The sequence below is a fragment of the Manis pentadactyla genome, chromosome 3, assembly GCF_030020395.1.
Source record: "Manis pentadactyla isolate mManPen7 chromosome 3, mManPen7.hap1, whole genome shotgun sequence".
Lineage (NCBI taxonomy): Eukaryota > Metazoa > Chordata > Mammalia > Pholidota > Manidae > Manis > Manis pentadactyla.
In genome coordinates, this window is record NC_080021.1 from 66,331,704 (window position 1) to 66,345,156 (window position 13,453).

General features: G+C 37.0%; 1 protein-coding gene across 1 annotated transcript in view; it reads right to left on the bottom strand.

Annotated features, from left to right (window-relative positions):
- XKR9 (XK related 9) overlaps nt 1-13,453 on the bottom strand; it is a 55,044-nt gene that overhangs the window by 26,948 nt on the left and 14,643 nt on the right. The gene's annotated exons all lie outside the window — the stretch shown is intronic.

Consider the following 13,453-nt stretch of genomic DNA (forward strand, 5'->3'; position numbering starts at 1 on the left):
TCAAAATGGATCAAAGACCTGAATTTAAGTAATGAAACCATCAAACTTTTAGAAGAAAACAGGCAAAGATCTCTTAAACATAAGTATGAGCAATTTTTTCCTGGACACATCTCCTCAGGTAAGGGTAACAAAATAAACAATGAACAAATGGGACTACATCTAACTAAAAATCTTCTGTACAGCAAAGGATACCATGAGCAGACAAAATGTAACCTAAATATGGGAGAATATATTCATAACCAATTCATCTGATAAGGGGCTAACATCCAAAATATATAAAGAACTCATATGTCACACCAAAAAATAATAATAATAACCCAATTAAAAAATGGGTGGAGGACCAGAACAGTTTTCCAAAGAAGACATACAGATTGCCAACAGGCACATGAAAAGATGCTCCACGTCACTAATCATCAGGGAAATGCAAATCAAACCACAATGAGAAATTACCTCACACCAGTTAGAATGGCCACTATCCAAAAGACAAGAAATAACAAGTGTTGATAAGGATGTGGAGAAAAGGGAACTCTCCTACACTGTTGGTGGGAATGTCAATTGGTGCAGCCACTATAGAGAGCAGTAAGGAGGTGCCTCAAAAAATCTAAAAATAGAAATAGGACTCAATCCAGTAATACCACTCCTAGGAATTTATCTTAAGAAAATGAAATCCCGGATTTAAAAAGATTAATGCACCCCTATGTTTATTACTGCATTATTTACAATAGCCAAGATTTGGAAGCAACCAAAGTATTCATCCATAGATGAATGGGTGAAGAAAATGTGGTACATATACACAATGGCATATTATTCAGCCATATAAAAGAAAGAAATCCTGCCATTTGCAACATGATGGACCTACAGCATATTATGGTAGCCAAAACAAGCCAGGCAAAGGAAGACAAATACCACAATTTCACTTATTTGTGGAACACTAAAACAAAAAAGAACAAAATGAACAAAATAGCTGTAGACTCATAGACACTGAGAAATGACTGGTGGTTACTATGGGGGAGTGCTTAGATGGGTGAAGGATGAGGAGGATAAAGAGGCACAAAAATTCTCAATCATAATATAAATTGGTCATAGGGATGGCAGTACAGCATGGTTAATATAGACAATGATTCTGTAACATCTTTCTATGTTGACAGATAGTAACTACACTAGTTGGGGTGAGGATTTAATAGTACGGGTGACTGTTGAACCACTGTGTTGTACACTTGAAACCAATATAAGATTGTATATCAACTACAATTTAAAAAAAGAAGACATTATATACATAAAGCATGGACTTGAGAGAGTAAAATATATAGTGCTGTTGGAATGTGTTCAAACTTAAGTGACCATCAACTTAACACAGACTACTACATATGTAAGATATCATACATGAACACCACGGTAACCACAAACCAAAACTCTATAATAGATATACACAAGAAGAGAAAGAAACCTAAGTATAACACTAAAGGAAGACATCATGCACAAGGGAAGAGAGCAAGAGAAAAATAAAGGATCAGAGAAGAATGACAAAAACAAACAGAAGATATTTTATAAAATGGCAGTAAGTACATACTTTTCAAAAATTACTTTAAATGTAAATGAACTAAATGCTCCAATCAAAAGATGTATGATGATTGAATGGATGAAAAAACAAGACCCAGCTATATGGTGCCTACAAAGACTGACTTCAGACATAAAGACACACAGACTGAAACTGAAGAAATGGAAAAAAAGATAGTCTATGCAAATAGAATGAAAAAAGTTGGAGTAGCAGTACTTATATCAGATAAAACAGACTTTCAAACAAAGACTGTAACAAGAGTAAAGGAAGACATTATACAGTGATTAAAGTCTCAGTCCAACAACAAGAGAGAACAATTGTAAATATCTATGTGCCTAACAGAGGAGCATCTAATTGAGCAAGTATTAACAGACAAAAAGGGAGAAACTGACAATAACACAATAACACTAAGGGTCTTACATACATCATCCAGACAGAAAATCAGTAAGAAAACTGTGGCTTTGAACAACACATTAAACCAAACAGCCTTAATAGACATATATAGAACATTTCATCCAAAGCCAGCACATTACACATCCTTTTCAAGTTCACATGGAACATTTTCCAGGACAGATCATATGTTAAGCTTCCATGAATTTAAGAAGATTTAAATCATACCAAGCATCTTATCTGACCACTATAGAATGAAACTGAAATCAGTTAAAAGAAAAAAACTGGAAAAAACATAAACACATGGAGGCTAAACAGCATGCTACTAAACAACCAATGGGTCAAAGAAGAAATCAAAGAGGAAATAAAAAAATACTTGGAGAATAATAAAATAGAAACCCAATAGTTGGAATGCAGCAAAAGCAGTTCTAGAGTGAAATTTACAGCCATACAGGCCTACCTCAAGAAGTGAGGAAAATCTCAATGAGAAAATCTAACCCTACACCTAAAGGAACTAGAAAAAGAACATACAAAGCCCAAAGTTAGTACATGGAAGGAAATAATAAAGACCAGAGTGAAAATAAATGAATAGAGACTAAAAAAATGATCCAAAAAATTAATGAAACTAAGATCTGGTTCTTTGAAAAGATAAACAAAATTGATAAACCTTTAGCTATACTCATCAATAAAAAGAGACTCAAGATCAGAAATGAAAGAAGTTACAACTGACACCACAGAAATAAAATTTTAAGAGATTCTATGAAAAATTATCTGTGAACAAATTGGACAACCTAGAAGAAATGGATAAAATCTTATAAACATGCAATCTTCTGAAAGTTAACACCAAAAAAATAGTAAATTTGAAGAGTAATTACTAGTAAAAGAGTTGAATCAGTAATCAAAAGCTTCCAGTAAACAAAAGTCCATAACCTGATGGCTTCACAGGTGAATTCTATCAAACATTTACAAAAGAGTTAATGCATAACTTTCTCAAACTATTCTTAAAAATTGAAGAGGTAGGGAAGCTTCTGAATTCATTCTAGGAGGCCACATCACCTAGACATCAAAGCCAGACAAAGATGCTACAAAAAAAAGCAAAATTACATACCAATATGTCTAGTAAACACAGATGTAAGAATCTTCAACAAAATATTAGGAAACTGGATCATTAACCACAACCAATTGGATATATTCCAAGAATGCAACAATGGTTTAATATACACAAATTAATCAATGTAATGCACCACATTAACAAAAGGAGGATTTAAAAACTATATAGTCACCTCAATAGATGCTGAAAAAGCATTTGACAATAATCAACATTCAGTCATGATAAAAACTCTCAACAAAGTGGACAAAGAGGGAACAAATCTAAACATAACAAAGACCATATATGACAAACCCATAGTTCACATACTCAATGCTGAAAAGCTGAAAGCTTTTCTTGTAAGATCAGGAACAAAACAAGGGTTCCCATTCTCACCATTTTTATTCAACATAGTACTAGAAGTCCTAGTCACAGCAATCAGACAAGAAAAAAGACATAAAAGGCATCCAAAACAGTAAGGAAGAAGTAAAATTTTCACTATTTACAGACATGATACTACATATAGGAAACCCTAAAGACTTCACCAAAAAACAATTCGAATAAATAAATTCAGTAAAGTCACAGGATACAAAATCAATATACAGAAATCTGTTTTTCTATATATAAATAATAAGCCAGCAAAAAAATTAAGAAAAAATCCTTTTACAATTGCACCAAATATTATAAAATGCCTAACCAAAGAGGTAGAAGACCTGTACTCTGAAAACAATGACAATGATGAAAGAAACTGATGACACAAATAAATGGAAAGATATTCCATGCTCATGGATAAGAATTAATATTGTTAAAATGGCCAACTACCCAAAACAATCTGCAATCTCTATTTAAATACCAATGGCATTTTTTACAGAATTAAAGCAAATAATGATAAAATCTGTATGGAACCAATAAAGACCCAAATAACCAAAGCAATCTTGAGAAAGAAGAACAAAATTGGAGTTATCATGGTCTGACTTTAAACTATAGTACAAAGATACAATAATCAAAAGAGTATGGTACTGGTACAAAAATCCACACATAACTCAATGGAACAGAACAGAGAGCCCAGAAAAAAAAGGTTATATAGTCAATTAATATATGATAAATGAGGTAAGAATATACAGTGGAGAAAAGACAGTCTCTTCAATAAACGGTGCTGGGAAAACTGGACAGCTACATACAAAAGAATGAAACTAGATTGCTATCTTACACCATACACAAAAATAAATTTAAAATGGATTTAAGACCAAAATATAAGACCTGAAAACATAAAACTCTTACAAGAAAACATAAGCAGACTTGGCGAAGGGGGGAGCCTATTAAACATAATGTTCTTCATGTAATTGTAGATTAATTATATCAAAAATTTTTTTAATAAATAAATAAAAAGAAAACATAAGCGGTAAACTCTTCAACATCAGCACTAACAATCTTTCTCTGGGTATGTCTTCCCAAACAACGGAAACAAAAGCAAAAATAAACAAGTGGGATGACATCAAACTAAAAAGCTTCTACACAGCAAAGGGAACCATCAACAAAACAAAAAGACAATCTACTGAACAAAAGAAGATATATGCAAATGATATATACCAACATTCAAAACATACGAAAATAACTACATCAAAAAAACAAATAATCTGAGAGAGGCGGAGCCAACATGGCGGCGTGAGTAGGACAGTGGGAATCTCCTCCCAAAAACATATATACTTTTGAAAATACAACAAACACAACTAGCCCTAAAAGAGAGACCAGAAGACGCAGGACAGTGGCCAGACTGCAGCTACACCAGCGAGAACCCAGCGACTAGTGAAAGGGGTAAGATACAAGCCCCGGCCCTGCGGGACGCAAGCGCCCCTCCCCCCAGCTCCCGGCGGGAGAACAATAGGCAGAGCGGGAGGGAGACGGAGCCCAGGACTGCCGAACACCCAGCCCCAGCCATCCGGGCCAGAGCGCAGACACAGTATATGCCCAGGGGGCCCTGGATACTGGGAGAACAGGGGGTAGACCTCAGAGCGGGTGCTGAAGCTGATGCCCCTGTGACAAAGAAAAGCGGGGGCTTTTTTGAAAGTCTTAAAGGGACAGGGACTTAACAGCTTGACGGAAACAACCCAGGTCACAGTACAGCAGCTGGAAATTACAGGGAAAACCGGGTGCACTAACCCCCTGGGCAACAGCTCTGAGACCCCTCACAGAGGCAAACAGTCAAGCAGCCCCCCCATCCATCACCCCACCGGGCGCTGCGAAAGCAGAGAAGCAGCCTGAGACAAATTCCGCCCACAGAAAGGGAAATTTCTCCCTTCCGGCCAGGCAAGACACAAAGACCCACTCTACACGCAATTACCCAACACAAGCCACTAGGGGTCACAGTTGCCCCAGTAAAGAAAGGCCAGTAGTAAGTGAAAATTTTGGCCCTCCCAGCTGACAGTCAATAGCACCTGTCAACATGAAAAGGCAAAAAAATATGATTCAGACAAGACTAACCCAGACAGCTTCGGCATCTGCTACATCTTCCCCTGAGAAGGAATCTGGGGAGATAGATTTAGCCAGTCTACCTGAAAAAGAATTCAAAACAAAAGTCATAACCATGCTGATGGACTTGCAGAGAAATATGCAAGAACTAAGGAAGGAGAATTCAGAAATAAAACAAGCTCTGGAAGGACTTCAAAACAGAATGGACGAGATGCAAGAGACCATTAATGGACTAGAAAACAGAGAACAGGAACGCAGAGAAGCTGATGCAGAGAGAGATAAAAGGATCTCCAGGAATGAAAGAATTTTAAGAGAGCTGAGTGATCAATATAAAAGAAATAATTTAAGAATCATAGGCATTCCAGAAGAAGTAGAGAGAGAAAAGGGGATAGAAAATGTCTTTGAAGAAATAATTGCTGAAAATTTCCCCAAACTAGGGGAAGAAATGGCCTCTCAGACCACAGAGGTACACAGAACTCCCATGACAAGGGATCCAAGGAGGGCAACACCAAGACACATAATAATTAAAATGGCAAAGATCAAAGACAAGGACAAAGTATTACAAGCAGCCAGAGAGAAAAAAAAGGTTACCTACAAAGGAAAACCCATCAGGCTATCATCAGACTTCTCAACAGAAACCCTACAGGCCAGAAGAGAATGGCATGATATACTTAATGCAATGAAACAGAAGGGCCTCGAACCAAGACTACTGTATCCAGCACGAATATCATTTAAATATGAAGGAGGGATTAAACAATTCCCAGACAAGCAAAAGTTGAGGGAATTTGCCTCCCACAAACCACCTCTACAGGGCATCCTACAGGGACTGCTCTAGATGGGAGCACTCCTAAAAAGAGCACACAACAAAACACCCAACATATGAAGAAGGGAGGAGGAGGAATAAGAAGGGAGAGAAATAAAGAATCATCAGATTGTGTTTATAATAGCTCAACAAGCGAGTTAAGTTAGACAGTAAGACAGTAAAGAAGCTAACCCTAAACCTTTGGTAAGTAACCACAAACTTAAAGCCTGCAATGGCAATAAATTCATACCTTTCAATAATCACCCTAAATGTAAATGGACTGAATGCACCAATCAAAAGACACAGAGTAATAGAATGGATAAAAAAGCAAGATCCATCCATATGCTGCTTACAAGAGACTCACCTCAAACCCAAAGATGCGCACAGACTTAAAGTCAAGGGATGGAAAAAGATATTTCAAGCAAACAACAGAGAGAAGAAAGCAGGTGTTGCAATTCTGGTATCAGACAAAACAGACTTCAAAATAAAGAAAGTAAAAAAAGACAAAGAAGGACATTACATAATGATAAAGGGCTCAGTCCATCAAGAGGATATAACCATTATAAATATATATGCACCCAATACAGGAGCACCAACATACCTGAAACAAATATTAACAGAACTAAAGGAGGAAATAGAATGCAATGCATTCATTCTAGGAGACTTCAACACACCACTCACTCCAAAGGACAGATCCACCAGACAGAAAATAAGTAAGGACACAGAGGCACTGAACAACACACTAGAACAGATGGACCTAATAGACATCTACAGAACTCTACATCCAAAAGCAACAGGATACACGTTCTTCTCAAGTGCACATGGAACATTCTCCAGAATAGACCACATACTAGGACACAAAAAGAGCCTCAGTAAATTCCAAAAGATTGAAATCCTACCAACCAACTTTTCAGACCACAAAGGCATTAAACTAGAAATAAACTGTTCAAAGAAAGCAAAAAGGCTCACAAACACATGGAGGCTAAACAACACGCTCCTAAATAATCAATGGATCAATGACCAAATCAAAATGGAGATCCAGCAATATATGGAAACAAATGACAACAACAACACTAAGCCCCAACTTTTGTGGGACGCAGCAAAAGCAGTCTTAAGAGGAAAGTATATAGCACTCCAAGCATATTTAAAAAAGGAAGAGCAATCCCAAATGAACGGTCTAATGTCACAACTATCAAAATTGGAAAAAGAAGAACAAATGAGGCCTAAGGTCAGCAGAAGGAGGGACATAATAAAGATCAGAGAAGAAATAAATAAAATTGAGAAGAATAAAACAATAGCAAAAATCAATGAAACCAAGAGCTGGTTCTTCGAGAAAATAAACAAAATAGATAAGCCTCTAGCCAGACTTATTAAGAGGAAAAGAGAGTCAACACAAATCAACAGTATCAGAAATGAGAAAGGAAAAATCACAACAGATCCCGCAGAAATACAAAGAATTATTAGAGACTACTATGAAAACCTATATGCTAACAAGCTGGGAAACCTAGGAGAAATGGACAACTTCCTAGAAAAATACAACCTTCCAAGACTGACCCAAAAAGAAACAGAAAATCTAAACAGACCAATTACCAGCAACGAAATTGAAGCGGTAATCAAAAAACTACCAAAGAACAAAACCCCCGGGCCAGATGGATTTACCTCGGAATTTTATCAGACATACAGGGAAGACATAATACCCATTCTCCTTAAAGTTTTCCAAGAAATAGAAGAGGAGGGGATACTCCCAAACTCATTCTATGAAGCTAACATCACCCTAATACCAAAACCAGGCAAAGACACCACCAAAAAAGAAAACTATAGACCAATATCCCTGATGAACGTAGACGCAAAAATACTCAACAAAATTTTAGCAAACCGAATTCAAAAATACATCAAAACCTTCGTACACCATGACCAAGTGGGATTCATCCCAGGGATGCAAGGATGGCACAACATTCGAAAGTCCATCAATATCATCCACCACATCAACAAAAAGAAAGACAAAAACCACATGATCATCTCCATAGATGCTGAAAAAGCATTTGACAAAGTTCAACATCCATTCATGATAAAAACTCTCAGCAAAATGGGAATAGAGGGCAAGTACCTCAACATAATAAAGGCCATCTATGAAAAACCCACAGCCAACATTTTATTGAATAGCGAGAAGCTGAAAGCATTTCCGCTGAGATCGGGAACTAGACAGGGATGCCCACTCTCCCCACTGTTATTTAACATTGTACTAGAGGTCCTAGCCACGGCAATCAGACAAAACAAAAAAATACAAGGAATCCAGATTGGCAAAGAAGAAGTCAAACTGTCACTATTTGCAGATGACATGATACTGTACATAAAAAACCCTAAAGACTCCACCCCAGAACTACTAGAACTGATATCGGAATACAGCAAAGTTGCAGGATACAAAATCAACACACAGAAATCTGTGGCTTTCCTATATACCAACAATGAACCAACAGAAAGAGAAATCAGGAAAACAACTCCATTCACAATTGCATCAAAAAAAATAAAATACCTAGGAATAAACCTAACCAAAGAAGTGAAAGACTTATATTCTGAAAACTACAAGTCACTCTTAAAAGAAATTAAAGGGGACACTAACAGATGGAAACGCATCCCATGCTCATGGCTAGGAAGAATTAATATCGTCAAAATGGCCATCCTGCCCAAAGCAATATACAGATTTGATGCAATCCCTATGAAACTACCAGCAACATTCTTCAATGAACTGGATCAAATAATTCAAAAATTCATATGGAACCACCAAAGACCCCGAATAGCCAAAGCAATCCTGAGAAAGAAGAATAAAGTAGGGGGGATCTCACTCCCCAACTTCAAGCTCTATTATAAAGCCATAGTAATCAAGACAATTTGGTACTGGCACAAGAACAGAGCCACAGACCAATGGAACAGACTAGAGAATCCAGACATTAACTCAGACATATATGGTCAATTAATATTTGATAAAGGAGCCATGGACATACAATGGCGAAATGACAGTCTCTTCAACAGATGGTGCTGGCAAAACTGGACAGCTACATGTAGGAGAATGAAACTGGACCATCGTCTAACCCCATATACAAAAGTAAACTCAAAATGGATCAAAGACCTGAATGTAAGTCATGAAACCATTAAACTCTTGGAAGAAAACATAGGCACAAACCTCTTAGACATAAACATGAGTGACCTCTTCTTGAACATATCTCCCCGGGCAAGGAAAACAACAGCAAAAATGAACAAGTGGGACTATATTAAGCTGAAAAGCTTCTGTACAGCAAAAGACACCATCAATAGAACAAAAAGAAACCCTACAGTATGGGAGAATATCTTTGAAAATGACACATCCGATAAAGGCTTGACGTCCAGAATATATAAAGAGCTCACACGCCTCAACAAACAAAAAACAAATAACCCAATTAAAAAATGGGCAAAGGAACTGAACAGACGGTTCTCCAAAAAAGAAATACAGATGGCCAACAGACACATGAAAAGATGCTCCACATCGCTAATTATCAGAGAAATGCAAATTAAAACTACAATGAGGTATCACCTCACACCAGTAAGGATGGCTGCCATCCAAAAGACAAACAACAACAAATGTTGGCGAGGCTGTGGAGAAAGGGGAACCCTCCTACACTGCTGGTGGGAATGTAAACTTGTTCAACCATTGTGGAAAGCAGTATGGAGGTACATCAAAATGCTCAAAACAGATTTACCATTTGACCCAGGAATTGCACTCCTAGGAATTTACCCTAAGAATGCAGCAATCAAGTATGAGAAAGATCAGTGCACCCCTATGTTTATCGCAGCACTATTTACAATAGCCAAGAATTGGAAGCAACCTAAATGTCCATCGATAGATGAATGGATAAAGAAGATGTGGTACATATACACAATGGAATACTACTCAGCCATAAGAAAAGGGCAAATCCAACCATTTGCAGCAACATGGATGGAGCTGGAGGGTATTTTGCTCAGTGAAACAAGCCAAGCAGAGAAAGAGAAATACCAAATGATTTCACTCATCTGTGGAATATAAGAACAAAGGAAAAACTGAAGGAACAAAACAGCAGCAGAATCACAGAACTCAAGAATGGACTAACAGGTACCAAAGGGAAAGGGACTGGGGAGGATGGGTGGGTAGGGAGGGATAAGGGGGGGAGAAGTAGGGGGGTATTAAGATTAGCATCCATAGCGGGGTGGGAGAAAGGGGAGGGCTGTACAACACAGAGAAGACAAGTAGTGATTCTACAACAGGTTGCTACGCTGATGGACAGTGACTGTAAAGGAGTATATAGGGGGGACCTGGTATAGGGGAGAGCCTAGTAAACAAAGTATTCGTAAGTATTCGTCATGTAAGTGTAGATTAATGATTAAAAAAAAAAAAAAAATGCAGTTCCTATGTGGTGACCTCTAATGAGTTCTACACAATAATATAAAGGACATATAAAAGTGTAGGCAAAGGGTCTGTTTGTGTTTATACAGAGGATCAAAGCCTAATTTGGCTACCCCGAAAATGAACTAAGAAACGATATGAAAGAGAACTTCCAACATCAGCACTCTCGGGAAGACTCATGCCAGAAGATGATCATCAAAAAACCCCAACAAAGATCCACGCACTGCTACAGCTGTAGATGCACTCATCCCACCAGCTCCTGGACTTGCCATGGGAATGAAGGAGATATCTAAGCTGGCCTGTGCATACAGTAAAACAACAAATTTGACTGGATCTATACTGTTGGAACTCAACCAAGAATTAGGAGAAGTGCAAATTGTAGCGCTCCAAAATCTTACAACTACAGACTATTTACTGTTAAAAGAACATATGGGATGTGAACAGTGCCCAGGAATGGGTTGTTTTAATTTGTCTGATTTTTCTCAAACTATTCAAATTCAGTTAGATAATAACCATCATATCATTGATAAGTTTTCACAAATGCCTAGGGTGCCTAACTGGTTTTCTTGGTTTCACTGGAGATGGCTGGTAATTACAGGTATGCTTTGGTTATGTAACTATACTCCTATTATGTTAATGTGTGTGCGCAATTTAAGTAGTAGCTTAAAATATATACATGCTGAAGTTACTCTACAAGAAGATATGTCAAAGAAATAATCAATCTTCCCATGTTTTCTCCCGCCTGCTACTTCTATAGCTTTTCTTCTTCCTTCCTAATTACAACGAATTCTTAAATAGAATTCGTGCCTCATATCAAATTTACCGAGTATCATAACTCCTCCAAGTGGTAAAGATACCTCAAGACAAATGCTGGGCATAGAAGCCACAGGGCATAAATATGCAAAGAAATAAAAAGCTAACCATTTCAAACAATAAGGCTTCTCTCTCACTTACCCACTTAACATTTCCCTGTGTGGCCCCGGAAGATGACTGGTTAGCCAGAGATGGGTAAGATTCCTCAAGGGAGGAACAACCTAAGACAGGCACAGTCGCTGGGGGGTCATCAGGTGAGAAATTGGGGATCAACAGAGGTGAGGCTTAGAACCTCACCCCCCCTGTTCTGAGAGAAATCTTCTGCATATGTGGATGTTTTATTGCCCTTGTCTAGCTTGGATTAACACATAGTCTACAGGCACACACCTGATCATATACATTTGCTCTCTTACAACACTAAACTATGTTTTCTACCTTTATGTTGTATCTACCTACCACTTCAGCATCTTATTAAAAATAATAAAGAGAGAAATGTGGTATCCACATATAAATCAAGTATAAAAATCAAATGTGTATTCATATTTGAACTGACTGTTTATAGTTCATAATGCATGAGCAAAACCAAAAGTTTCTGTGATGACTGCCCTTGTACTGTTCACCATGTAACTTATTCACTATGTAAGAATTTGTTCTCCATGTAAGAACTTGTTCGTTATGCTTCAGAAGATTGGAGACTGACGAAAATTAGGCTTGGGGTGGATTAATGATTGTGCATTGAGCATTGACTCCCCTATACAGAATTTTATTGTTGTTAACAACCATTTGATCAATAAAAATGAGAGATGCCCTAACAACAACAACCAAGAAAAAGTACACACTTCCAATTGTAAAATAAATAAGCAACCGGGATGTAATGTATAGCATAAGGAATATAGTCAAAATATTGTAACAACTTGGTATGGTGATAGCTGGTACTTAGAATTATCATGTATATAAATGTTGAATCACTGTGTTGTACACCTGAAACTAATGTAATGTAATACTGTGTGTCAACTACCCTTCAATAAAAAATAATTATCTAAAAAAAAAAAAAAAAAAAAAAAAAAAAAAAAGAACTTAAGCAGAAACTCAAAAAAAAAAAAAAAAAAAAAAACAAATAATCTGATTAAAAATGGGCAGAGGACCTGAATAGATATTCTCCAAAGTGAATAGACAGCTGGCCAATACAAATATGAAAAGATGCTCAACATCACTAATCTTCAGGGAAATGCAAATCAAAACCACAATGACTCATCAGGTCACACCAGTAAGAAGGGCTAATATCAAAAAAACAAAATAAAACAAAAAACAACCCAGGAAATAACAACTGTTTATTAGGGTGTGTAGAAAAGAGAACCCTCATATGCTGTTAGTGGGAATGTAAATTGTTACACTCACCATGGAAAGCACTATGGAAGTTTTTCAATAAATTAAAAATAGAAATACCATACAACCTAATAATTCAACTTCTGGGAATTTACCTGAAGAAAACAAAATCACTAATTCAAAAAGATATATGCACCCCTATGCTATCATAGCATTATTTACTATAGTCAAAATATGGAAGCAAACTAAGTGTCTATCAGTAAATGAATGGTTAAAGAAGATGTGGAACATATATACAATAGTATATTACTCAGCTATAAGAAAGAATGAAATCTTGCCATTTGCAGCAACATGGATGGACCTACTTGGCTTTACGCTAAGGGAAATAAGTCAGACAAAGACAAAAAATGTATGATTTCACTTATATGTGGAATCTAAGAAATATAACAAGCAAAATAGAAATAGACTCATAACCACAGAGAACAAATTAGTAGCTTCCACAGGGGAGGTGGGCAGGTGGATGGAAAAAGTAGGTGAAGGGGATAAAGAGGTGCAAATTTCCAATTAGAAAATAAATTAACCACAGGGTTGAAA